Source organism: Manacus candei, unplaced genomic scaffold (genome assembly GCF_025592945.1).
Source record: "Manacus candei isolate 608988 ecotype Guabito, Panama unplaced genomic scaffold, ASM2559294v1 h1tg000003l, whole genome shotgun sequence".
Classification (NCBI taxonomy): domain Eukaryota; kingdom Metazoa; phylum Chordata; class Aves; order Passeriformes; family Pipridae; genus Manacus; species Manacus candei.
The window spans coordinates 16,746,419-16,774,194 of record NW_026138051.1 but is presented as its reverse complement, the minus strand read 5'-3'; the positions used below and the strand labels follow the sequence as shown (position 1 = coordinate 16,774,194).

Genomic DNA, 27,776 nt, shown 5'->3' with positions numbered 1-27,776 from the left:
GAAAAATCCGTCTTCTCTGGACAGGAACAGTGTTTTCACCTTGGTCACACACACTCCTGCTGCCTTGGTGGGCTCATGGAACAAAAGGTGGGTCTGCAGAACAAGGATCTCCCCCCAAAATGTCCCTCCATCCCCTGAGCTCGGGGTTGCAGCCCCCCTATGCAACACGAGAGGTGCCGAGGCTTCACATCCCCATGGAAGACAACCCAGGCAGATTCCCAGGAGCATTCCTGCCCCAGCCCTCATCCTGCTAAGTCAGCACCTTCTGCAGTGCCTCTTGTCCCTCAGGCACCGCCCAGGGAGAGGCACAGGTGGGGTGCAGCAAACCAAGACCCAAACCAAATTAAACTAAATGAGGAAATCCGGGCTGGCCCCACGCTCTGAGCACCGGGCTCTGCATTAGGGCAGGATTAAGCCCTATCAGCCCCAGCCCCTTTTACAAGAGTGCACAGCACCTCAATCCTACAATCAATAAGCTGTACATGCTGCAGCACAAAGAGCTCTTATCTGCAATACCACTTTGAATTTAGTGAATTTATTTAATCCCTGATGCCTGCAGAGCATCAGTCCTGTCGGCTGGGTTAATTTATTTATTCCGGTGATGTATTTTTAGTCTTTCAAGTCCTTGACATTTGAGAAGCAGATTTTCTTTTTTTCCCCTCCTGTTTCCTAAAAAAAACACCCGTCTGAATTGGAAAAAAATTATTCACAGAAATGTGTTATTTTTTTTCCTAATTCATTCCCCAATTTTTCTCTTGGGAGCCAAGGGAAATACTATATCAATACTAATAACCATACACTAAATGGGCTGGGGAGGGCTCCTTTTTCCCCTGCTTGGCAGAGCCTGTTCCTAAATCAATGTTGGACATTCACTGATCTTCTCTCTTTCTTCTCATTTTTTTTTCCTACTAAGTTTTTCTCCTCCTCTTAAAATAAATTAAAAATCACCTATTCTTTAGTTATATCCAAAATTCTCTGCTGCATTTAGTTTAGGAATTGTCATGAGTGCACGTGATGCTCTCTTGGAACTTGATATTTCCAGGTAGGATCAGAACCTTTGGCTTGACCCGAAAGAACCAGTGGGTTAAACAGTGTGACCACTGTTAAAAAGAAATATCAAATGAAAAAACAGTCTACAGCCACTGCTGTGGTGCTGTAGTAGTGATTATTATCAGAGCTGTAAAAAATGCACTTTAATTAACCCACCTGGTAGGTACTAAACGTTTGGTTATGGAAGAGTAAATTGAAGCTTTATAAGGTTCAGGATCAGTAGAGAAGGAAAAAGTCTCACCTGGCCTTGGCTGACTCAAGGATGGCTTCAGAAAAGCCAGAAAAATTAAAAATAAAGTGGCATGAAGGGCAAGCATGTGAAAAACACAGGGTTAATTCTATATTCCCTGTCTATTTATTTTCCCTATCCATTATCCAGTGTTTCCCTGTGTTTACATTAAAAGAAGCAACAAATGTTGAGCAGAAAGAGTCACCCCTAGAACAGGGGCAGGGACATTTCCCTGGCAAAACATATCACATGTCCTCAGAAACAGTTCTGTAGAGTCACAGAACATGATTGTTTTTCCATTTGAGATGTTGTAAGAAACTTTTGGGGTTTTCTTCTATTTAAAAACCAGTCAGGGGGAGAAGAGGTTCACCAAAGCATTCAGGGCTCAAAGAACATTGGCTGAACTGGCTGATTTAAGATTTTATTACTGACTAAACTTCACTGGTTACAGGCTGGAATAATCGCAGGGCACTGTGAATAAACATGTTCTGAAATAGGGGCATCGATTCTAAATATTTCCCTGCCAAAAAAACAAGGGAAATGTAACAATTTAGACAAAATCACCCTCAAAATTGGTCCTGCTGGGTGTTGAGGTGGAGACTTTGCATCAGCCCACCTCAGGTGCTGCCTCCCACATCACACCTCGTTTCCACAAGCGAGGTCCTTACGTTGTGAGTCAAATAATTAACCCCCAAATCCATCAATCAAATTTATTGCATTTCTCTTGCCTCACATCCCCAAAATAAGCTCAGGGGGGTTATTCCAGCTGCCCTGGCAGCTCCCAGCCAGAACAGGCACCCTCAGCTACTTTGCTCCTGGTGTTTCCATGGTGGCATTTCCATGGTGTTCTTTGATGGCATTTTTCTAAGGAAATTCCTTTAAAAGGGAATCCTGATGCTGGGAGAGGTGAGAGCAGGTCCTACAGGCACTAAAAGAACTGTTTTGGTCCCTCTGAAGGCCAGCAGATCATTTCAACTGCATCCTCAGGAGGATGCTGAAATAACCTCATGGATGAAGGCTGGAAGATCTCAAAGATCTCTCAACAAGACAGTGATTTTTACTTGAATTTTGTTCTGCAAGTCAAGATTTCTTTTCCATTTTCCCATCTGCCTGGTGAAAATCCACGTTGTAGGAACACAAACACACTCACACACACTTTGCACATTAAATATATATAAAATGAGGGGTGTTCTCTGAGGAGAGGCTCTTCCTGTGCCACAAACACTTCAAAGGCTTCAAAGCAGAGGTGCCTGCAGGGAGGGCTGGAGCTGAGAGCAGAAGTGCCAGTTTCAGCTGACACCAGAGGTTTCAGGCTCTTAGGACATAAAGCATTTTCCACTCATTTTAAATTAATTTAATTGGGGGGAAAAAATGAAGGAGAAATAACTGGAGAGGGGTTTTTTTGAAGGTTTTTGTGCCTGTGTGTATGTGATTTTTTTTTTTTTTTAAAGTGGAAAATGCCATTTGGAGATTAAACCTGCCTTTAAGTGGATATTTTTAAATGAGAATATCTTCAGTGTTTGAGAAGTGACTGCAGAGACCTTCTCTTTGCAGCCATCTGAGAGAGGTGTGTTTTTTCTTTCTCTTGCATCTCTGCTGCTCAAACCCTGTTCCAGCTGCAGGGTGGGCAGTGGCTCCAGGCTTTCCTTCTGCTGCCCCTTCTCTGAGTTAATGCATTGGTTCTGCAGGCAAAAAAAAAAAAAAAAAAAAATCGACATTTTTAGTATTCCAGGAGCCAAAGGCTGGCTGCTGGATGGAGGGATTTGCTGTACATCACAGGCAGGAGATGAGGGCTGATGCAAATGCAGTTTTATGCCCTGTGCCCCGAGAAACAACTCCCTGCTGCCCAGGGAAGGGTGAGATACAGGGAAGACATTCTGCTTTTATTTTTTTACTATTTGTTTTTCAAATCAATGTGCTGAAAGAGTAGAAATACCTTGCTTTTACTGGTCATGGCATGAGAATCTGCTTAAATTTTTAAATGTATTTATTTAGCTGCTTGCTCAGAGGTAGTCCCTCGACTATCAACAGCGAAGAACACACAAGGTTTGGGAGCATTTTTCTGCTGCTTTCTTGTGTTTTCAGGTTGTTGGATGCCCAGGGGAAAGAAGTGAGAGGGGTTTGGATGCTTTTAGTGGGACAGGTAAAGATCTCTGCTCAAGGGGCTCAGGTAGGGCAGCAGGGGAGAACATAGTGGTTTCCCTGGAACAGCCAAAAGCAGCTCTTAAAAGAAGATGAGCTATGCAATCTTGAACCCATCATTTCCATAAAAATATAGCCTTTAATATAATCATAAGAATAATTAAAAGTGTGTGAGCATCACAGGGGGCAGTGCTTCCCTGAGCCCCTCCAGGGCCGCATCCCACGGTGCCCATCGCAGGGAAATGTGGATCCTCTCAGCACAGCTTCCCTGTTTTCCTCAGCCTGCCCAGCAGCCACGTTATCTGTGATTCCATGTGCCCTCCCAACGCTGTGTGTGCTGCCTTTTAGGCCAAACCCTTGGTTAGGGAGAATCTGCGGAGCGTCACGGCCTCATTGATTTAATTGATTGGGATCGTCGGGCTCGGCCCAGCACCTCATCCCCTCTCCCAGGCAATGGTAATCAGAGCAAAAGATAACACAGCCTGCTCCAGTTGCAGCAGGGATGAAAAGATTTCTTCCCTAGGACTCCAAAGTGCCTTTGGAAAAGAAGAAATTCTGCCTGTGCTTTCTGCCTCTAGCCCAGGGTTTGCCAGCGGGTGCCCAGCACAGCCTCTGAAGGTCCCTCTGGACCAGCTCATCTGCAGTGCTGCAAGGAGGCTGCTGGAGTTCCAGGAGGTACAGCCAGGCTGCCATAGGCTTGGAATTTCATCCCCCAGACTTTATTATTTTTATCCAAGATATACTGTGGAAAATCACAGCTGGGTCTCGGCAACCGAAATTAGCAGCAAAGACATAAAACCTGGTGGTGAGGGGATTTCGTTCCTTACTTTAACAAAACTTGAGTGTCTCTCAGTGTGCAATGATGACATTATCCATTACAAATGGATATCCATGATAAATGGACCCATAAAATTAGGGGAAAGCAGGGCTGCTGCAGCAAACCTTAATAAATTCACATATTCAATATATAGTCATCCTAAATAATCCCCCCTCCTGAAGCAGCTCTCCAGCCCAGAGCCTCCAACCTCTCGGAGCTGTTTGACCAAAGGGTCGGTGTTTCCACCCCAATAATGAACAATATACAGCCAGGTTTGGTCTTCTAAAATCAATTCAGAATAAAGAATCTTCTCCTGATCCCTCCTTGCTGAGGTGTCCTAGTTTGTGTCAGAAATAAATCCTTATCTTGGAGCTGCCTAATGGTGATTTGTCTGCTTGGCTTGGGCACAGCCAGGAGGGCACAGGTAGACTCACCTCAAGCTTTTTTGAGTAAATACACAGGGAATTTTTCATGGGATCATCCAGTCATGGAATCATAAAGGTTGGAAAAACCTTCTGAGATCGAGGACAACCATCCCCCAGCACTGCAAGGCCACCACTACCCCATGTCCCCACGTGCCACATCCACACAGCTGTTAAATCCCTCCAGGGATGGGGACTCCACCACTTCCCCAGGCACAGTCTGTTCCTCTACACATCCTCTAAACCCCTCCAGGAATGCTGACTCCACCACTTCCCCAGGCAGTTTGTTCCAGTGCTTCTTCCTTTGTCTTTTAGACACAACCAAAGCAGGGCTGGGGATGGCCAAGGGCAATTTGGCCACTGCCTACCCGTGGGTGGATAAAGGGTGAGGAGCCCTCAGGATGGAGAGTTTGGGAACAGCCTCAGCAGGAACAGATCTTGTGCCTTTCTTTGCCTGAATGTGCTTCTGCCCTAAATTAAATGCAAAAGTAAAACTCAGGGCAAAAGCTGAATCACTGGCTTAATTTAGCAGTGAAATCATGAGTGAGGCACTACAGTACCTGCTGAAGGGTGCAGTGATTTCTAATTATGGATTACACAGCTAATCAGTACCAATCAACATTTTATGATCTTGACTTAATATTTAATATAATGTTAATTATAATTGCTTTTGCCACAAACTGTGTCAAATACGAGGCGTGATTTCCCCTCCCGGTGTCCCTGGAGGCGCCGGGTGGGCTCTGGGATGGGGCAGCTGGAGGAGGGACCTTCCCTGCCCAAAATCCCACCCAGCAGCACAGACCCACCTCCCTGCTCATTCTCCTGCCTTGAGTTGTGATGCTAATTAAGTGGTGGTGAGTCTCAGCGTTATTAGAATGGAGTTTTTTATCTCACACAAGTACCTTCCAGCTACAAACAGGGGAAGTTCATTTAATTAAAAATAATTTTAGTGTAAGTTAATGTGAACACAGTTCAATTACTCTGAAATACGTTTAATATTTTTTCCCCCTTTTCTTCTTTCAAAGTCTAACAAGAGGCTACAGAAAAACAAAACCCAAACCAACAATAACAGATAATCAAGATGATTCTTTCTGGTAATTTCTGTGGTTTTAGATTCTCACATTTCCCTGCTCTGATTTCCACCCCTTTGCCCCCAGAACACTGGGTGTGACACTGGGGAGCTCTGGCATCACAGAAGCTGGAAGGTTTTGGGCAGTCAAAACATCACATTTTAAAGCATCATCACTATTTTCTCTTTCCTTCTCTCCTTCCGTTGTTTCAGCTCTTTGCTCACAGGGCTGAGTGAATCAGTTGAAGTGAATAATTCCTCCAGTGCATTTCACCTCTTTTTTTCACTACACAGTTTCCTTTGATGGATTCATTATTCCCAATTATTTGCTGAATAGCTTTAGTAAATAATTCTCTGGCTGGAGACTGGTGGTGAGTATCTTGCTGGAATGATTTAATGGCCAAAATTTAACCTCTGCTGGGGAAGTACAACTACTCACAGGAGTTGTGATGATGTTTTTCCCTGTTCATGGGAGGCTCATGGAGGGGGGACCAGGCTCTGGACTGGCAGCAAACTCAGGCAGATGCTCCTCTATTGTTTATTTTCAGGCTTTTTCTGGTAGTTTGAGGCTTAGAAACTTCTTTCAGGACTTGTTTTCAGGGCAGGACACAGGGCTGGGGGCTGGCAGCACCTTCTCTGCTCAGGAGTGTCCCTGGTAGTGCCACAGTGACCAAAATGTCACTACAAGGAGGAGCAGAAATGTGTAACAAGGGCAAAGTCACATTCACAGCGTCATTCCTGGTATTATTAATTGAGCATCCTCAGGGTTTCTGTCCTTAAGTGCCTTTCCAAAGTCCTTTTGCCAGCTCTAACAGTGTCTATGCATGACAGTTCCAAAGTCCTCAGCTCTGCTGTGCACACACCACTTAGGACCATCTTCACAGGCCTGGTAAGCTTTGATTTAATTTTAACTTTATTTAGGGAAAAAAAACAACCTAAAAAACTAAACCCAAAGCAAATCCAGAAAGTTTAAGGACATAATTAACACTCAGGCAGTTTTTTAATATTCTGAATGCTCTGTATAAATACCAGCATGACTTTGGTGGCCCAGGCACCTAATTTAACCTGCACATTCCCAAAATGCATTTCCGGCTGGGCTTGGGCTCTGGTCCCCCATCTCAGCTTGTCCTGGAGTCTCCCCCGGGGCTCAGTTGGGGTCTCCTCTTGCAATTAATAATATATCAACTTCTGTTTAAAAAAACCAAACTTATTCCATTCATGTTTTGGCTTTTCCAGTGTCAGTGGAGCTACAGTCCAGTGTCAGCAGCTGGAGCTGCTGGTTTTACCAGGGGGCTGCTCAGAGAAAGGAAGGAGTCCTGGGAGTTAACAGGAATGGGGACAAAAGGGACACAAGCACAGGAGCCATTTTTGGGCTGAAGATTCCATAAATCAGCTGTTGGGATGTTCCACCCAAAGCCCCTGAGCTTCACCTCCTGATGAGGTTAAACTCTGACCAAGTAAAGCAGTTCTTGAAAGTCTTTGTTGATTCTTTATGGTGTAAAAGCACCCAAAAGAAAATCTATCTTAAAAAAATGAAATAAAATCAAGAAAACAAGTGACACCCCCCCACCCCAGACTGGTTCCTGCAGGGACAGACCCTCCTCAGGCAGCAACTACAGCCTCAATGGATCTGGTGGGGCAAATCCTTCCCCTCCATCCACCCCAAAGCCTTTCACAGGGGTTTGACCTCCCTGATTTGGGAAGACAAAGCTCCAGATAGAAGACAAGGTCCTTACAGAAAACAGCAAACCCCATTGACTTTCAAATGCAATCTTGGTTTTTTTTCTCTATAACTCTGCTGTGTTGCATCTTGTTTACTTTCTCTCAGCACCCATTAAGTTAATATTACCATAAAGGAAATTAATTCCACCCCCCCAGACACACATGGAAACACCTCCCATCAGGGCAACTTAACATCACTCACGTGGGGATGGAGAGTAATTATCCCACCATAATACCTCTGGTGCCACTCCATCAGGGACTGATAGGTAAAGTCCTTCCATCCATTAAAGATCTTGTAACCTCTCATTACATATGTAGTTACATATGAAGTCCTATTCTCAGAAAAGGTTAATTAAAACCTGTGATTCCTGTATGAGCTGAATTGTGGAGGGGGAGGTCAGGCAGGAATTTCTCCCTTGCACAGCCCCTCTCTCTTTACTTAAACATGAATTAACTTCCCAGAAGGACTCAGAAGGCCAACCCGACCTCTCCTATGGAAGGGAGGCATTTATCAACCTCAGTCTGTCTGCCTGTACAGCAGAGACTGAAAGTACCTGTGTAAAACCCTGTTCAAGACCTGGAGCCCACCCTGGTGACCTGCAGGGACATGTCATACCCTCCTGTGGCTAATAATTCCTAAAATTGCCTGGGCAATTTAGGGAGAGAGGATCTTCTCTCCCTCAAGGAATGTAAAGTAAGAATACCCCGATTTGGCCATCCCTGCCCATTGCAGGGGAGTTGGACGAGATGACCTTTAAAAAAGTCCCTTCCAACTCAAACTATTCCCTGGCTCTGTGTTCCCAGACTGAGTTTTTAAAAGCAGATGGAGTGGTTGTCCCAGCACCCACCTTTCCCACCCCCAGGAAGAGACACACTGGGCAGTGAGAGCTGGGGGAAGGGAATTTGTCTGAGTATCTTCAATGGGTTCACCTCTTTGCTGAAATTAGGCAATTAGCAGAGAGGGCTAATGAACCTCAGAGTGTTATAACACCTCCTCCCTCAAATAGCACTGCTGTGGGGAAGGTGGACTCCTAAACCACCCAGAACTAACACATGGAAGCTGTTCCAGTGGGAAAGATCCCACCTATTTACTTAAGCAGGGGGAGGTTATAACAAACATGAGGCTCCTCAGAAATGTCTCCACAGGCCCCCGTGTGTGCACTTAATGGAAAATAGAGGTGTTGGAAGAGACCACCAAGCTCCAAGCCCGGATTTTGCCACTTCCCTGCGTGCTGGTGGTGAGGAATGTGCAGGGCCCGTGATAAAGGCGGCGGTGCCGGGGAACCATCAGCGCTACCTAAAAGCAAATGGAACTGGCATAAATAATTGTGCTGTAGAAAGGCTTTCTGTTGCACCTTGCCTATCACTGACAATTTACATATCTTAGGAAAACCTTTGTCAGCTTCTGTCATTTCTGCACTATTATGTGCCTTTCTGGATAATTACCAGTTAATGTGAAAAAGCAGATGGAAAAAACCTTGAAATTTCTGATAGAGAATCCTCAAACCTCTCCCCTTATCTGTGCACAGCAGCTTCCTGATTTCAAAAGAAGTTTGAAAACCTTTGTTAAAAATGTCCCTGATTCCCAGTTTGAATGAACCAAATGACATTCAGCTAAAATTATTCAGCTTTTTCCACAATTAAATTCCATTATCGTGAACTGCCAAAGTAAAATGGAAGGTCTCTTAACTAATGTGTCGGTTGTTTGCTTGTATTTTCGTGGTGTGTATTGTATAAAGCTGTGTGAAGTAGAAGGAGGATAAACAATAACTGTAATTTTGCATCAATGAGTGGGGCATTTTTAGACCCTTCATTATGGGAACACACTGGGGTTGGTGGGTTTTCTCTCTTCTTTTTTTTTCCCTTTTTTTTTTGTGTGTGTGTGTGTGTGTGTGTGTTATTTTATTTATTCCTTTTCCCTCAAAAGCTCACTGAGACTGATTGGATATTTCACCAAACTTGAGGGGCAGTGTCAGTTTGGTTTTTAGCACCAGGAGTGATTTCTTTACTCATATCATGAGAGCTCAGGACTGAGCACACCCACTTCTCCTCTCCCTCTAATGAGGAGGCAGCACAGCAGCACATAGGGGGAATAATTCCATTTAAAAATACCATTCCCACAAGCAGGGGAATTGTCCTCATGTTGTCTCAGTTGGTTTTTCCCTTGTTCTTCTGGAAGACTTAAAATTAAGCTGCCCATGAGAAAGGCAGCACAGTTAATCACAGAATCCTTCAGTGGTTTGGGTTGGAAGGGACCTTGAATATCATCTCATTCCACCTCTTGCCATGAGCAGGGACACCTTCCACTAGACCAGGTTGCTCCCAGCCTTGTTTGCTTGTGTGCAGGATGGAATAAAGCAAAAATAACCTCTAAATCAGCTGAACCCACCATGCTGCCCGTCTTTGAAGCCCATAGGGAAGTTATTTCTGGGAGCTTCCAGTCAAAAAAAAAGGAGGGAACTTTCTGACCACTGATGACAGGGATTTATGCTGGAATTCTCTGTACAAAATGCTTTTAACAGGTTGGTGGGCTCAGATTGAATTTTACCCTGTGAAGCCAAGCCTCATCCAAGGTCTGTTGGTAACATCTCCCTGCAGGTGCACTTTGCAGTCAGAGAATTATCCTTTCATTTGGCCAAGACCCTTTAAATCATCAATTCCACTCAACAGGATTTTTCTGAGCCCTGAAAGCTTCTGGCATTCACAACCCCTGTGGGCAAATGCTGAGCCATCCCTGCCCTGGAGCTCAAAACCAGCTGGAGGACGAGGACAAGGCTTGGGAATGGACAGAGGAGAGCCAGGAGAAAACCTGGCACTGCAGTGGCACTGGGCAGGGGGACAGAAGTGGGACAGGGAAGAGCCACAGGGACACTCATGTTTCTGCTGGGACACCTGGTCTCCCACACACCAGGAACACCCTGGAGCACAGGCAGGTCTGCAGTCACACCAATCCCACTGCAGAGGAGTCACTCCTTTGACATCAGGTACAAAACCCCACCTAAGTAATCCAATGCCAAACCCATTTCTCTTCACACGCCCTGAAGTCCATCTAAAAAATGAAACAAAACAAAAAGCTGGCTCCATGTTGGGTGATCTAGACAAAAACTCTCCTCAGAACAACATGATACCAGTGGATACCTCGTGGCTACTCCCTGGAGTCAGAGACTGGCTCAGTGGGAGCTGTGAGTGTGCCACAGCAGAGAAAAAGAGAACTCCTTTATACAGAGAATGAAAGCAAAGAAGTGTTGCTGAGGATCAGTATAAAGGGAGCTAAAGCACCTCAGTATCATGGTGTTGTATCAGAAAGCTCCACAGACAAAGGCCACACAGCTCTGTGGTTGCCCTGCTGGTTTGTGTTGATGGTGCTTCTCTTCCTGCCTGGCATTTACCATCTCCAGCCCATGGAATGACATTTCAGATCCTGATTAAAATCATTGTCTTTCATGGCAGAGAAAGTTTGTTCTTCAAAGTAAAGAAGATAAAAAAAAAAAAAAATGCTGTTGCAAACAGTGCTGAAAACCAGATGAATAAAAACAACCAAAAAAGGTTTTAATTCCATTATTTTCAATTAGCTCTTTAATTTGATTTAAGTCACTTGCACTTGTTGCTTGTTTTACATCTCTTATTGTCCAGCATTTTATTTCACACATCTAACAGTATTAAATCAAACTGTTTTCTAGTCTTTGCCTTCTTTTGAAGCCTCTTGAAAGTCTAAAGCGGACTTAAAAAAACAGATATTAAAAACGAACTTTCATCTCTCTGCAGGTTATTTGTAATCAGACCTTTCTCATCAAGGGCTCTTTTCATATGTGTTTGGGATCTGGGAATTATTAAAACTGCCAATCCATCTTGTTAAAAACACTGCCCAGGCTTCAGTGTTTTTAAAACTTCAGTTCATGTTTGAATTCATCAGCTGGCGTTGGAGAGTTGGTGCTCCTGCTTGTGGATACTTACATGTAGTAATGATTCAGTAAATCATCACAGGGTCATACTGGAGACTCCTGTTTATTCACACCTGGTTCTGAGTGGTTGGTGGCTCACACTGAGGACTGGGATATAAAATAATTTATTATGACAGGGACATTATTGCTTCCCCATTGCCTTCAATATCATCAGATTTTACCAAAATGATCCCAGAAGTATTGAAATACTCCAAGTTTTCCCCACGTTGACACATCAGTACTGGAAGGCAGAGTGAGGACAAACTGGTGACGAGCTGTCCCTGGGCAAGCACAGTGGGTGGAAAATGTTAATTCGCCTTCCTTAGAAAATCACCATTGGGATTCACATCTTGCAAATAAGAAGGTTTTCAGTGGGGTCTTAAAATTGAAAAGGTGCAGCTTTGAGTGTGATTATCTGCCAAGAGGTGGGAGCACATCGTGGACCCCGTTGTGCTGCCCTGCTGGGATCTGGCCGGGAAGCCGGGAAGGTCTGGAGAAGGTCGGGCACGAAGTCTCACTTTGATGGAAACATCCAAAATTTCCACTTCGCCCCCGAGGTTCAGCTCACCTGGAGCAGGCAGAGGAGGTGCTTTTTTCCCCCTGTGTGTCCCTCAGGAGGAGGTTCCTACTCAGGGTGGGTGGACATCCCGTGGCAGCTCCTGAACAAAGGAGAAGCCTTTCAAAGCAGAGCCATCTTTATCTCAAAGGCAGCATTCCCTCTTTGATCTCCCGATGAATCAGGCTGGCTTTGTGCTCCTCAATGCCTCCTTAAATAGCACCTCTCTCCAAATAGGAAGAGCCTGAATAGATGCAAGACTTGGGTGTTTAAAGAAACCCTTTTTTCTTCCTAAAGCAAAACTGGGCGGTGGGGAAGAAACCCTCACGTGCCACCTCCAAACCAACCCCTGCAATTCTCCCAGACCACGCAATTAAAATTTGCCAGGTGTTTTTTCCGTGATGGGAGGAACTGTTTACATCCATCAGAGGACTGGGAGACTTTGTGATCTCTCAGTGGGTTCACCAAAGTGAATTCCACCACCGGCAACGTGCCAACATTACCTTCTTCCAAGACATCAGGGTCCTGATTAAAACTGTGGCCTGTTGTTTGATGAACCAGCAATCCACACAGCCTGTAGTTTTCCTTCCTTCCTTCCTTCCTTCTCTTTCCCTGTGTTTATATGTCATATTCAGTAAAGTCTCTTTTATTGAACATCTGTTTGGTACAGAGAAAGCTTATCCAAACTCGGCAGGAAAGCACCTTTCCTCCAAAATAAATTAAAACAATGTATGTGCCTCCGGCCAATAGATCATTGGATGGGAGTCATGAATGTACATTTGTGGATATTTGATGGGAAGTTCATCATTTAAATGATGAAAATACAGTACTTCAACATATGGATCATTCCGAGCTCCTCTCTTTCCTTTCCAGTTGAAGAATCATTGTGCATTTAGAGGAATTAGACAAAATTAAGACTTTAAACTGGGCTGGTAGCAAAAGCTATTATCCAGGAGTGGAAATACAAAAGTAAGATGCAGGGATGGAATCTGACTTTGAGGTATAGATGGATTAAACTGGTTTAGTTTTAGGTGGTGGAAACAATGAGGAAAACATGTAATAAATGAGCAAAGAGGGAATTAAAAAGTGAATTGAAAAATTGAAATAGAAATTAAAGCACACAGAACCCCTCTGCAACGATGCTAGTGACCAAATAAAGTTTGGAACTTAACATTTTGTGTATTTCCTTCTGTTTTATTCTGATTATCAAGGTGGGTGCAAGTGGCCTCCTTGGGGTTCTGCAGTGGACTTTTACCATGGCTCTAGAATGATTTTTTCCTCCCTTTCATACAACATCTATGATAATTTCCATAATGAGAGATGCTTTCTGCTCTGCAGAGTTGTGCTGGCAGGGGAGTCCTCCCCCTGCTCTCAAAGCATATCCTAATTCCTGAGGCAATCGAGCAGCAGCAAACTCTGAGCACAATTATCAGGAAATAAAGACAAGCATGTTGAACTCCAAAAAGTGCCTTGAAGTAGCAAGGGTTTCAAGATCATGCTGCTGTTTGATTGTCAGTTATTAAGACACCTTTTGGTGCCTGACAGTGTGAAAAAGATCTGCCCCTCCACATCTGACCAGTTCATACCCGTGTCACCATCGTGGTGTTGACACCAAACATACACTGCAATATGAGTTTTAAAGCAGACTAAACTAAAATTGCCCCAAAACTAAAACTTACTTTCTGGCCTGAATTTTCTTCTGCCCAGACATCAAATCTAGACTGACTGAAACTATTCAATAGAACACATTTTCTTCTCAGAATCAGTTCCCCAAAATTTCTCACAACCTTCCCCCCCGTAACCTAAGAGATTCCTGAACTACATTTTGCAGCTGTTTTTAAAATAGAAATTATTGTCTTGTGTTCCTTTAGTGAACTTTGGCCGTTAAAGAAGCAAGATCATGTCTAGTAAGGATAAATATATGCTGGTATATGTGAGTATAAGTCCAAATGCTGCCATGAAAAGAGAGGTAAGGGTTCAATGGGTTGATAAACCCACAGGAATGGAGCTGCTAATGACAAAAACTAGTATCAGAAACAGAAGGGGAAAAGAGATGCTGTATTGCATTTCTCTCCTTCATGTGCTATAATTTCTAAAGCACAATATGCCAAGTAAGATTTTTGCTCTTTTTACACGAGTACTTCAGCCCAGTTCCCCTCTCCATGGGTTTCCCTCCCAGCCCACCCAAGGGTGCCCATAGGTGTGGGAAGATGAACTGGGGGTGCCCAGCACCTCCATCCTGCTCCCAGCTGGAGGTCTGAATTACTCCTATTCTGTTTTTGCAGTAAAACAAGAGATTCTACTGCCAAAGTAGTGCAATCTCAGGCCATGTTTCATTTGTGTTTGCCCCTGGGACTGTGGAAAGCTGCCTCTGGGGTGGTTTTTCCATAGGATTTGTTGTCAGAGGCTTGCAGAGATACTACCAGTCTTTGAAAGAAGACCTTGCCTGATAGTCCTCTGGGCTGTGATCACCTGCCAGAGAGCAATCTCACCTCTGAGGGGCAGACACTTACCAACCTATTATGCCCTAATTAAGTTTGGCCATGTTTACACTGCTTGATGATGATGCATAAAGATTAATTTACCTTTCCAGCCTGTTGCCAGAATGCACTGCCATAGTACCCTGTTCAAAACAGAAACAGCAATAAAGTCTCCAATTAATTTATATCCTCTTAATTCTATCAGAATCCATCATTTTATGTGCCTTTAATTTATTGGTGTATCATCTATCGAGGTGGCAGCAGTTCTCACAAGTCATTCCATAAATGGTTTTAAACACAGTGATAGAATCTTCTGTGGAGAAACAAGCCACGAGAACACCTTATTTAGTTTGCCAAATTAAGGAGGCCAAAGAAAGCCTTTTAATTGCTTTTGACTAAAAAAAAAAATCCTGCAGAGCCACAGCTAAAAACGTTCCTCTGACTGTCATTGGAGTTTAGAATTAAACAAGGCTGAGCTCTTCAGTGTGACCCTGGTGAAATTAAGTGCAATCAGGATGAAGACAGAAACACCATTATACAGGTTGAGCTTTACACTTTGATTTTCTCGAAATATTGATTAGAGATCTGAATATGAATTAATGATCTTGGCTCTGTTTCAGCAGAAGATGGAAATTCACAACAAGCTTTTGAGCACGTTCGTTTTCTCTCCAGTTTTAAAGGTTTTGGAGTTTGCAGGCTGTGCTCAGGTCGTGGCCAAAAAGGCCACGGAAGAAGCACCATTCCAGCTGATTCCTGCAGCCTGGAATGCAAAACGTTCACCTTGATGCAAAGACACTGCTGGGCACATGTTATTTGTGGGGGAGTTCTGTGAATAATTACAGAAACTGCTCCTGACAGAGGCTGTCCCTTCCTCCCATGGGGTCTTGAGCTCTTCTTGGTTTGGTCTGGGACATCTCATCAGGGTCTAGCAGGGCTTAGTTTGGGAGCTCTGGGAGCCAGGGAAGGATGAAGGCTGAGGACCTTTTTTACCACCCCAGGAGCAGGATTTGTCTAAAATTGTCTGAGGCACCTCCAAAATTCCTTAGGATAAAGGGGCACTGCCAATTCCACTACCCCATCCCATGTACCTAAGTGACAGTGATGGACATACCCAGGAGCCATGGTCACCACAGCTTCAGAGGGTTTAAAACAAGGAAAAAATCCTTAGAAAAAGGAGCATCATTAGCTCATAAATTTTGTTTCTCGGTGCTCATTCCCTTCCCCTGTGACAGCACCTGTGCCTCCTCCTCCTATGACTTTCTACACATCACTCATGGCTTACTTTACTTATTTTTAGTGAGTTTGCTCCCTACAACTGCCCCTTTTCTTGCCCAGTGGTGCCAGCAGGACATTTCAGAGCAGCTCAGGTTACTTAACAGGAAAACACCCAAACAAGCAGCCCGTGTTTCCACACACATTATCCCTGGTGCTTTATGGGGTTGCAGCAGCAGCACATGGACAATAAACCTTCTGACCATATGGCACAGGTTTTATGAGCTGGTGCCACTGAGCTCCTGGTGGGCTCAGGTGCACCTTCCCAGGACCAGTGGCTCTGGAGAGCCTCAGGCATCATTTATCCCACCCAGTCCATCATCATCCCATCATTTATCCAACACTGCAAGCTGGAAACCATAAAAGACTCATCCTTTTACCCGATCCTTGCTTTTTTTTCCCCAATAAGGCAAAGTCTTGGCCTGCCACGGAGTGTGAGAAGCCACCCAGAGCTTTGGGGCCAGAGGATGGAAACCTGCCTGAATCCACAGGTCCCAGAGCATCGCTGGATAAATATTGGTGGGATCCTCCCAGAGCTTCTCTGCTCCTACGAGGGGGTGGCCAGGTGATGGCACCTTCCTGCACAGGGATTATAACTGGGACCTGTCACTAAATAATGAACAGGCCAATGGAGGGAATGTAAGATACCATCCATGGTATGCACAGTGGGTAATAAATCCAAGGGGAAACAGTAAATCTCCAAGGAGTTACAGAAATCCAGATAGATACCCTGGTGGAGGTGCATTTATTGTGGAGCACTACAAGGTTTTCCTCTTATCTCTAATTTTATAGATCTGTGCAGCTGCAGCAGTCCTTGGATAGGGCACATATTTGAAAATACTATAAATTTCACCTCCTGTTTATTTCAGATTCATTGGCACTCTCTGTCTTTACTATCTCCTGGTATTTTATGCGTCAGTAGTTGGAGAAAAAATGCTTTGTTTGCACTAGATGTAATATGAAAACTCTCTCTGACATTTAAACTTTAGTATCAGTTTGCCTACAGTGTTAATATCACTGAAACTGCTTATATGGATTAAATTGCCTCCAGTATATAATGCCAAAATATGAACACAGCACATTTACTGATTCAAGCCCTTGAAAGAATTATTACCATTAAAATATTTAAGGTCACCTTTACAAATGCAATAAATCAGGAGGATGTCAAACAGAGAGAGTTTAAAGCTCTCAGTCTGGAGTAGCCCACTGGGAAAATGATGGTTGATTTATTGTGATGGGGGGGGAAAGGGGTTTGGGGACAACCTTGGGGCTCACAGCCTTTTTGGGGACAACCTTGGGACTCACACCCCTGTGGGTGTGGAGCACCAGGGGGACACCACTGCCCTACAGGGTGGTTCTCACCCAGACTCTCACGTTGTTGCACAAATTCTCAGCCCAGTCCCAGCAGCTCTGAAGGTCTCACAGGAGGAAAGAGCAGCAAAAGCTCATTTTTGTCATTAAAGGCAGAGGCAGCAGCTCGTGTGCCCTCGGGAGGCAGAACTGATGAGTAAGAAGATGCCATTTCCATGCAGTCACTTTTTTTTTTGCACAGAACAGCCTATTCATGCTACAGGTCCAGTTCTGCAAAAACCCTTATTGAGGTCAACATAATTTACTGATAATTGAAGTCAGAGGGAAGTTTTGCTTCAGTGAGAACCAGCAAATCAAGCCTATCAGACAATTCTTTAAAAAAAAAAAAATCATCCTTCATTATGCTTTCATCTTAAATATTAGGATTCAGCGAATTTCCCCAGAACAACCACTGTGTAAAACTTTAATCTTTGGAGAATGGATTGGGACTGTAATTGCAAAGCCCAACATCCTCCTCCTGCACCACAGTCCCTCTATGAAAGTCAGCATTTACTAGCACGTTTGAAATGGGGGATAAATTTGCATGTGCTTATTGCTCACCCTTTTATTTGTTTCCAGGTGACTGTTTCTAATATTTAGTACAACACCCTTATCTGCAGTAGCCCATCCTAATTTTTAGCATGAGGAGACAGACTAATGCTCATCATCATTGCCTGAGGCAAAGTAGTGAGCTTAAAAATACACCTTTCTTTTTAAATTCCGCACAAACAATTAAATGTAATAATTGATCAATGCCTCCTCTATAAAAAACTTGCCAACATGAGTGCATGGGAGGTGTCTCAGAGCTTTCTAAACCAGTGGTCAGTGCTTATTTAACCAGAGATGTTATTACAGGAGGACTTACTATAGCCACAGGAATTCATAGGAATTTTTGAGAGGCCTTGTAACTTAAATTAAATGGATTCCCTCCATTACTGACAGTAAAATGATCTTAAAATTCATATTTTTTGGGTGAGGTGGGAGAACGAACAACCCACCTTTACTGCATTGGGAATTTCTCTCCAACTTTAGAGACTGTTCCCTGTCTGATGGAGGCAACAGGTCCAAATCCCAGCACCAGGTCACAGATCTGAGGGGAAAAAGCACAGGAAGACAGAGAAAATCAAGCTCAAATGGGATGGTTTTCCCAAAGGGTCTTTCAGAGGAAGATGAGTTTTTGGGCTGTCTGTTAGGAGACACCTGAGTTACTAGCTATTAAAATGCTCTTCAGTGAAGGTGATCTGGCTTTTCCTCCCACTTTGGGGCTTTGTTAAAGTACAGGATCTGTTTTCTGCCTGCTCAAAGAGACCAATTTGGGGAGCACTGGGCACAGCCCATTCCCACGACCAGACATTCAGGCTGCACCCAGGGGAATCCAGCAACAACACTTGTGCCCTGCTTTCCATTTTTCTCATAGAAGGAGACAGAATTTCCCAAAAAATACTATTAACCCTGAAGAAACTCTTACCACAGGCAGAGAAGGAGCAGCTCCTGAGCCTTAGCAGAGGCTTTGCAGCAGGAAGGGAAGATGGGCCTGCCCATCCCTGGCCTTTGGACTGCTCAATCCTCAGATTTAACAGTTGACTAACACCTCTGATAATTGAGCATGTTAATATTTTGCAAGAGAGACTGACAAGCAGATTGTTGTCAAACCCAGGAGCCGTCAGGCTGTGGATATTGGAGTTGGCAGAGCCCAGTAATTTACGGCTTTCTCCTTCAGCTTCTCATCATTTACTTCCCAGCCACCGAAGGGAAACCTGCAGCCAAGGAAAATTGATGGACTCATCATGCAGACATGACACTCCTGAAGCCTCCAATTGCTATTTTATACACATGGTGTGAAGAGGAATGATCAATGGGGACCTGGAAACTCCTCAGTTACAGGAGCCCTGGAAAAGCTGCACCAAACCTGTCTGTTCCCCTGCTTTCCTGGGACTTCCTGGTGTACTCCAAATAGTTTCCATTTAATATCTTCTCTCATTTTTACTAATGCAGCTACTGAATATAAGCTATTAGTTTATACTGCTACAGGGTCTTAGTCCCAAGTGGGTGATATTTTGGTAAAAACACGCACAAAGTCACTGTGGTTCAGCCCAACTTTTGTTGACTGTATGGTCTCACCAAAAGTAAAAAACCAGATGATTATTTTCAGGCTCAGGCTTAAGTTTCTGACTAAAGTCGTGCCTTGACAAACTGTTTGGGAGTTTCTCATTGCACATCATGACCCCCAAAGGGTCTCCATCAACCATATATATATATTTGTGGAAATTGTTTCCTTTCAAGTACCATAATACACACCTGCAAACATGGGAATACAATGTTTAAAAGTTCCTCTTTTCCTTCTTTAGAAAATATAAAAACAAGAGTTGTTTGTATACATAATAAAAAAACCCCCAGAAACAAATCAACAGTGGCCTCCAGATATAAAATGTGAATCCTGGGACATAACAACAGTTACTAAAGGCAGGACAGGGCAGGGGGTGATATTTCCCAACTGAATAAAGTCAATTTTTAAAGGCATTATGTGCACAGTGTTTTTAGAGTCTGTGTGCCCAAATTCAACATTATTGGCTGCAGATTTATCTGTGTTCTGGGTAGAAACCCAAGTAAAACTTGGTGCTGTCACTGGGAAGGAACTGAAGGTGGTGAATTGCAGCCAAGCTCTCTCCAAATCCTCCATCAGCTGCTTGGAGAGAGGCTCAGGCAGCACTGCCACAGAGGAGGGTGGGGAACTCGCTGCCATTCCAGAAACACATCCAGAACCTAAAGAAAAATACCACTGAACAAATTTTCCTAAGAAAGGAAGCCCAGAGAGAAGTGAGAAAATCACTCATTTGCTTCAGCAGTGAAATAAAGAGAAGGGAATAAAGGCTTTGCTCACCAGCCCTCAGCTTGGCAAGGGGTTTGTACACACAAAACTGGGGGTGCATGTAAATAAACCTGTGGATTTAACAGGGCTATGTGCACATTCAATAACCTCAGGCTCAGGTAGCTTGCTGAACTGAGCTTTAATGTGTATTTAGGTTTTTTCCTGTGTATTCAGGTTTTTTGTGCTGCTTGGGGCTCGTGTAGAGGTATTTGTATTTGTGCTCATCACACACAACTAAATAAACTTGTGCTCAGACTTGTTGAAATGGGACGTTTTACAAGTTTGGATATTTTAACTCTGCTGTTCACTGGTTGGCTCTGTGGTAAAATTATCATTCATTTCTTTTGGCTTGTCAGCATTAGTGAAGATGACGTGGGATAGAAAGCACAGCTCAGCACACAGAGGAGGAGGATTCTCACTGTCCAAACATGTAAGTCAGCAGAAAAAATAAAGCAAAAAAGCATTTATCTGAAAAGGCAGAATCACTCCCAGTCTGACCTGACAACCTTGTACCCCACTGATATTACAAAAACAGAAGGAGGAGTTTGGAAAAACATAAATAAACTTGGAAATAACAGATCCTCAACCCCTATTTCACCGAGCGATTTTCATTTTACTGTGTTGATCCACCCCAACAACCAAATTGAATCTGGCTGACTCAAACTGCACATTTAAAACATATTTTTAACAATCATAGTATCAAAGACTATGCTGAGTTGAAAAGGACACACAAGGATCATTGAGTCCATCTGCTGTCTCTGCACAGGACAACCCCCAAAATCACGCCATGTTAATAAACACTACCCCATATTTTTGCACTATTTCCAACAGAATAAAAGACACTTTTTTCCTTTTTTCAAATTTCCAGAGAGCAACTGAGGTGAACCTGCTTCAAACCCATGGTAAGCTCAAATCAAATACCACAGTTCTAAGAAATCCATTAACTGTTCACATCATCCTTCCTCGCTTCACCCTATAATGCACATTGTTGTCAATTTTTGTCTTATTTACCCCCTGCTAATAGCTGGGCTCAGTGCCAAGAAACTTAAGACAATTGTGGAGAGATGCAGATCTAACATTTTTCAAGTTGACAGCCAATGGTTCTGAGCATTTAATTCCCGAGACGGAAGAATCTCCAAATCCTGCTTTTGTAATTCACCCAGGAAAACACATCAGAGCCAAGCCCTGTCTGTGCAGCCTGAGCAAAAATGTTATTGTTTGATCCAAGTTGTATCTTTCTTGGCAGATTTGTAGGGATTGATCCTGGCTGAGAGTGGGATTTTAATAGGAAGCTTAGCACTCAACAGCTCTTGATAAATTAAACATCCAGGTTGTAACCATCGTTCTGTCCCCGGCAGTGCAGCTCAGGTAAAGGTTCATTTAATTCAGCCTTGTTAAAGTTTAAGCAGCTCTGCCAAATTCCACCAGCCTTGGCATGTGTGACGTGACTAATGACTCCACTCAACCTGGAGTCAAAAGCTTCCACTGGAAAATGCCCCATCTTTATGGATTTGCCCCCGAGCAGAGGGAGAAACAAATAAATACCATTGTCCCAAATGCTCAGGTGAGAAATTTAAGCAGCTGAACACAACTCTGGAAGTTGTTTAGGCATGGATTTGATAAGAGGTTTATGCTCAAAGCAGAAAGGAGGAAGGGTCAAGGATCTTCCTCCTCCCCTTGAGGAGAAAACACCAATGAAGAGTCCCAAAATATTTGCTGGGACACTCTGTAGCCTGGAGCAAAGCAGGTCCCTCAGGGCTGACCTTCAACCACCGTGGATCAGGTGGATTTGCCCAAACCTCACACGATCCTTCTGCCCATCTTGCTTCTCTCCTGGTCTTTCTAGTCCTGGTGTAGCTCTTGAGTCACCTATGCTGGCTCAATATGATTTAAACAGAATTATTCATCTTTCTTCCCAAGCCTGATTATGAGAGTACTTAAATATTGTGTGAAACACCACCACATTATCTGCCTTTTCAGCCTTTAGCTTGTATTTATGTAATACTGACTTTATATTCACTGGTAAATCTCCTTGTGTTTGTGCCTCCAGGCTCTGCTGAAGTCTCAGATTTTTTTTTTCCCTCTATGATACGACTAAAACATGGCTTTTTCTGTTCATCCATCAGCAAACCAGTAGCATTTTGTGTCTTCACAGGACCTCCAGAAGCCCCCCAGGCCAGTCTGCTGCTGCAGCAGGTCCAGCCAGAGCAGGTTCCTGAGGAACTGCTCAAACTCTGAATTTCTCCCCCTCACCCAATTCAATGTTGGGAAGCCAATATTTCAAAAAAACCCCGTTTTTTACCTTCATCCAAACAACTCCACACGGGTGGGAAGAACAACTGGATTATTCTTCAAATCCATCTGCGAAATTTTCCTTCCTTGGCTCAGCTAAAGGATGAATGTCACAGGCCAGATTTATGACATGCAGGCAATTAATATTTTCTTCACTATTACCAATTACATCCCTGTTTTTCACCCCAGACTGAAGTTTGATTTCCTGCAGCACTAACACAGACCCATCCCAGGCCACTGCTAAAGCACCCAGGGGTGGCCCTGCTGAAAAATAATGATTCACCCCATTTTGCAAGCGAGGCATTGACTGCTGACACAGGTTTTCATCCAAACCCTGAGTTTCTGGGACACTTCACATCAGCAGTTGGAGACTCTGCTTGGCATTTTCCTTATTTCAGTATCATGAGCTGGATTAATTTTGTGTGCTTTCTTCCTTGTACAGTTCAGTATCTAGACAGATTGTCAGGGGTTTTTTTCCCGTGTTTATGCAGGTCCATGTTTGTCTGGAACATCTGTGCAGGGTTGTTATCGTGTTGGCAAACACAGAGGTTTAGTGTCTCCTGGAGGAGCCTCAAACTCAAGCTTCAATTCCTATCCTACGGTAAAAAAAGAAAATAGTTTGAAAAATTTACCTAAATTGGGGAAAGGTTTTCTAATGAAATATTCAGAAGCCTACAGAATGCTTTGTTTACTGGAAACAAATGTTTTGCTTTGCTTTATAATGAAATCAAAGCTTTGGTTTGGGGGAAAAAAAGCAGGATAAATCCTTTCTAGAGCAGAATATGCCTGATGGTGTTTATCTGTGAGGAACTTGCCCTTTGCAGGAGACCCTGTCTTCGCCAGCTCCTGACTCCTGCTGACTGCACAGCTTGGAAAAGAGTGTAAAAAAATTAATATATCACTGAAAAGCTGCCAGCTGGATGCTCAGCCCACCTCTGGGAATCCCTTCCTTTGATGAAAAATAAATATTTACAGTTAAATAAAACCTTAAATGATTTTTGAATGATTCTTTTGAACAACAGTGCTACTGTACAGCGTGAAAGGACTCAAGAAACCCTCTCTGGTTCATTTTTTAACTTCAAAGTTTGATGGATGTGTTCTAAGTCCAAGATAAAGTACATTTAGGCCAAAAGGTTTGAAAGGTGATGTCTGATCTTAGCACAGTTGTCCATCATCAGTTCATTAAAATACTTGGCAAGGTGTTCAGTGTCTGTTGGTTCAGTATCTATTGGTCTGTTCCTTTCCAGAGAACTTTTATGGGGCTGATCCAGTTCCTACTAAAATCATAAGGGAATTTGGTGCTGCTTTACTGCAAATTTTGAGAGAGAAAGGGCTGAAAGTTTCACCCCGTGCAAATCATTCTGTTAAATCAGCATTTGGAGTCTGTTCCTGGGTATTTGGGGTTTATCAAATAAACCCTTAATTTCCTTGAGAAATGCCAGGACTTCAGAACCAAAAGAAAATAAACCTGATTTCTGCTGAAAGCCAGCATTTGTCAAAATAATTCTTAAAATCCAGTACTGCAAGGTGTAAAGATATTTGAACACCATCAATTCTGCCTTGACTTACATTATACCACAAGAAACACAAGCAATCCAACTGATATTAATATCTTCATCTAACAAAATACACTGTTGAAAGAGTGGTTAAATTTGTCCCTCAGCTTTAGGTATGTTGGCACAAAAATCAAGAAGATTAACTTCTCTATAAACATCTCATTTAAGATCTTAAAACCCTTAATAAAGCTGACAATATTGAATAGTTTTCTGTGGCCTTCAGTAAATCAGGAGCCAAAAGAGTCAATGGAAAGGCTCCCAAGCTCCCTGTGCTGAGTGAATAAGCAGGATGTCCCATGGCATCGATGACAAACAGTGTAAAGGACATTCTGCCACCACAGTGAGGTGATTCAAGGAGTTGAGTGCCAGGTAAGAACTGCAATATCTGCTATTTCCCCCTAAATCTGTTGTACTGGGATATTTTTTTAAAGGATTTTGCTGATCACAGCATGTTCATGGTGGTTGGGCACCTGTTCTCATGAAAAAAACCTTTGGTCCTACCAGGTCTTTACTAAAATCAAGGTGGTTTTTCCACTCTCAGAACACAAATGTGTGTTCCAACACAAAAATTTGGAAGTATTTCTTGCTGCTAAAGCCAGGCTGCCCCTCCTTATCTCAGAGCAGTGTATTCTCAGAGCAGAAGCATCACTAAATGAAGCTCAAAGATGAACTGTGAGGTAAAGGTCAGATCTCCTTTCCTGGAGGTTTGGAGGACTCACACAATTCTTCCTGGGGGGTTAAATGGGGGAGATTTTATACAGGTGGTTTCTGAACAGCGTTTCTGGATCTCCAAAAGGTCACTGGACTTGCAGCTTGCTGGGAGTGTGGATTAGGAAAAAAGTACCAGTTTGAAGAGTTTATAGAGCTCCTGCCCAAGAGGAGGACAGGCTGTGGGGGATGATGGTGGGACAGGGCTTAGGGAATCACCAGCAGGACTGGATCTAACAGGAACACTGACCAAAGGGCTGAGGGCCTGATTTGGGTCTCACTTTGCTCCCAGCATCAGGGATCTCATGTCTCTGTTGGGTATGGAGAGTCTATAGTTCCAAAGGCAGTGTCATCCCAAAGATAATACCCAGCCCTAATTCTTACTCCCATGGCCAAGGACTTGGAATATCTCCTGAATTAATTACACTGGTTAAATTCTTGCCACGTGACATGAAAACAGCACAGTGACAGCCCATTATCTGAGATGAGGCTGGCACAGCACTCTTGGATCAGCTCTGATGTCCCACTTGCAAATGCTGTGTCCCCATGGCAGGGGGGCAGTGTGGGTGGACATGGTTTGGTCCTCATCACCACACCCTTCACACCAGGCATCGCTCACAGCCTGCCCTGGGGACAAAGACATCGAGACTCACCAGCAACAACACCCTGGCAGCAGAATAACAAATATTAAGTGGTTTCAACTGTTATTTTTCAGCTAAAGCAGTGAAAAGGAGCTATCTGCCCACTGACTTGTCATGTCAACATGTCAGAGGCGGCAGTGTCTCTCCAGGATGGAGCCCTGCTGGTGACAAACAGCTTCCCTGTTAAACACCAGCTGGGAATCTGGTCCACAATGCTCTTGGTTTAGGTTTATTCATCCTTCTGTGCTGGCAATTTAACCCCTTGGAGTTTTGCTGTAGTTTTTTTCCCCCTCAGGTTCAAGTAACCAGATTAAGCACACGTAAACTGATTTCCATTTCACATTCAGGTTGGTATGTATTGTTTTTATGTGTGTCCATGTATGTACAGACAATGTAGCACAGAAACGTGTGTGTGCTGGAGACAAAAGCCACTTGCAAAATCCACGGAGAGTTCAGTGCTCTCTAGCACACACACAAAAAAAGAAATTTCCTGAAACAACACATCTGAAATACCCTTACAGATGTTTCTCTGCATTACCGAAAAAACCCATCCCCTGAGCTAAAATGAAAATTGATTTTGAAAAAAAAAAAAAAAAAAAAAAGGCTGAAGGATATGAGTGGATCATCATAATTGGATCAACATGCTCCAAAAGCTTCAGGCTACTTCAGCTTCATTTCTTAGCTGACAGCTTTCTTTTGGAATTCTTCAAACCAAACACAAATGGTTTGACTGCAATATGTGAAACATTTGACCATCATATCCTTGACAGTCAGGCCGCTGCAGGGGAGATTTGATAACTGTTGTCAAATGCAGAACAGCCAGACTAATCCAGAGAACCAACAAAAAAACACAGGAGCTGCTTCAACAAAACCAGAGACGATATTAATGGAAAGTGACACCATTTACAGGGAAAATAGAGAAAAAGGTTGTATTGGGTCTTTTCCAAACAGTGTTGCAACCACATGAAATGATCTTACTGGCTCGTAGCTGGTAAATACAAATTAGAGCTGTTTGAAATCCACTTGGTTTTCCATTCAACTGTCACGTGAGGAATTAAAGCAGCAACAACAGCGAGTCACCCACACTGAGCATGTGCTAATTTATGGACACAATTGTCTGGGTGGATTAGAGCTGAGTTGTTCCTCCTGAAAAAAGAGGCATTGCAGGCTGGATGTTGGGGTGATTGGCAAATCTCCCTGTCTCAGAACAGCTTCCAGCATTAAATGGATGAAAAAGAAATGGAAAAGCCACCTGAAAAAAGGAACAAACCAAAATCTAATGGCATCTTCTCTGGTTATTTTCCATGACAGGCAAAAGTGAAAACTGCAGCGCTAATTGGCAGAAAAGAATTGAAGGATATCATGGATAAACTAATTACTGGATGTCAATATTATATTAAACACCTAGTCAGAAGAGTTCTAATAAGTACACGCTTTTTAAAGTTGAAGCTGCAAGATCTTGATGAAAATTTTATGGAAGATTTAATTCATAGTCCTGGAAACAGCATTTTAGGAGAAAATATCCTTGATTCCCACTGTGGTAATGCAGGGTTGGGGAGGACGGGGAGGCAGGAGTTTGTTCTTCAGCAAGTGAAAATTAATTTTAAAAGAAAACCCCTTTTTCCTGACAGATCTCAGGCTCGTGTTCTCAATTATAGGGGAAGTGATAACTGTCAAACAAATCTCTCTCTGCAGGAAGGTTTCCAACACTTGACTTTACCAAGACTGAGCTTTGGCAGACCTGGGGTTGATCTCACTCTTCAGGGCAGGGATGAGCTCCCAGACCTCCCCTTTTCCCTTTCCCCACAATAAATGGATTTACTCCAGAGTTTTCCCTCACACAATTATCTCCCAGCAGTGGGTTGGGATTTTTTTTTCCTCCCCATTCTTTTATCTGTTTCTCTCGGCAAACTCAGGAAGCAAAAGGGATAAAGTTTAACGACTGTTCACAGTTCAATGTCCTGCAAAATTAGAGGAACATCTGGAAGTTGTTTTTGCTTCAGGATGACTCTTAACTGACTAAATTATCTCATCTGCAGTGCTGTGCAGCCTGGGTGAGGATGGAGAGCAGGAGTTGTCCCTTCCTACCTGAAATCCACCACAAATCAGATTCCAAGAGTTTTTCTAGCTCCTTAAATCCTCTGGAATTTTCTTTTTCCCCTACCATTTAGGAACAGCCTCCATTAAACAGCTATAAAACTAAATTAAGAGAAAGCAATAACGTCTGATTAGAGCCAAGAAAAAAAATCAATGGCTCAGCATGAACAACGAAGTAATAGAAAAATATTCCAGACACTTCCAAAAGAGGAGTTTTAGCATAAAAATCTACGCTCCTGGGAAAAGAGATGTTATGTGAGCTGGAATTTGAACAACTGGGATTAATAAATCTTCATTCTCTAATTCCTCCTCTAGCTCTTAGTGCCAAGCATTTTGCATTTCTAGTATGGAAGTGCTGTGCAGAAAAGTGGTGCAACGTTACCCACTTTGCTTCTCCTCATCCCATTTTTCCTACATGTCACTCATGAAGAAAGGATGTGTTTCTTCTTGGAATTGTGCAGGTATTGGGCACACTCAGTAGCACCAACCCGTGGAGGATCCAATATCAGAGCCAGACTCTTATGGACTGAAGGTTGGGACATACAAATGTAAATACAATTAAA

The 27,776-nt window shown here is 43.3% G+C and overlaps 1 protein-coding gene and 1 long non-coding RNA gene across 2 annotated transcripts in view; one reads left to right on the top strand and one right to left on the bottom strand.

Annotated features, from left to right (window-relative positions):
• Nucleotides 1-27,776, top strand: part of LOC127470752 (transmembrane protein 182-like) — a 66,935-nt gene that overhangs the window by 19,827 nt on the left and 19,332 nt on the right. The window lies entirely within an intron of this gene.
• LOC127470816 (uncharacterized) lies at nt 1,673-18,628 on the bottom strand. The gene is made up of 4 exons (XR_007904401.1): nt 18,519-18,628; nt 18,049-18,140; nt 14,534-14,571; nt 1,673-2,961 (listed from the first exon to the last, which is right to left on the bottom strand). It is a non-coding gene; the product is annotated as an uncharacterized LOC127470816 (long non-coding RNA).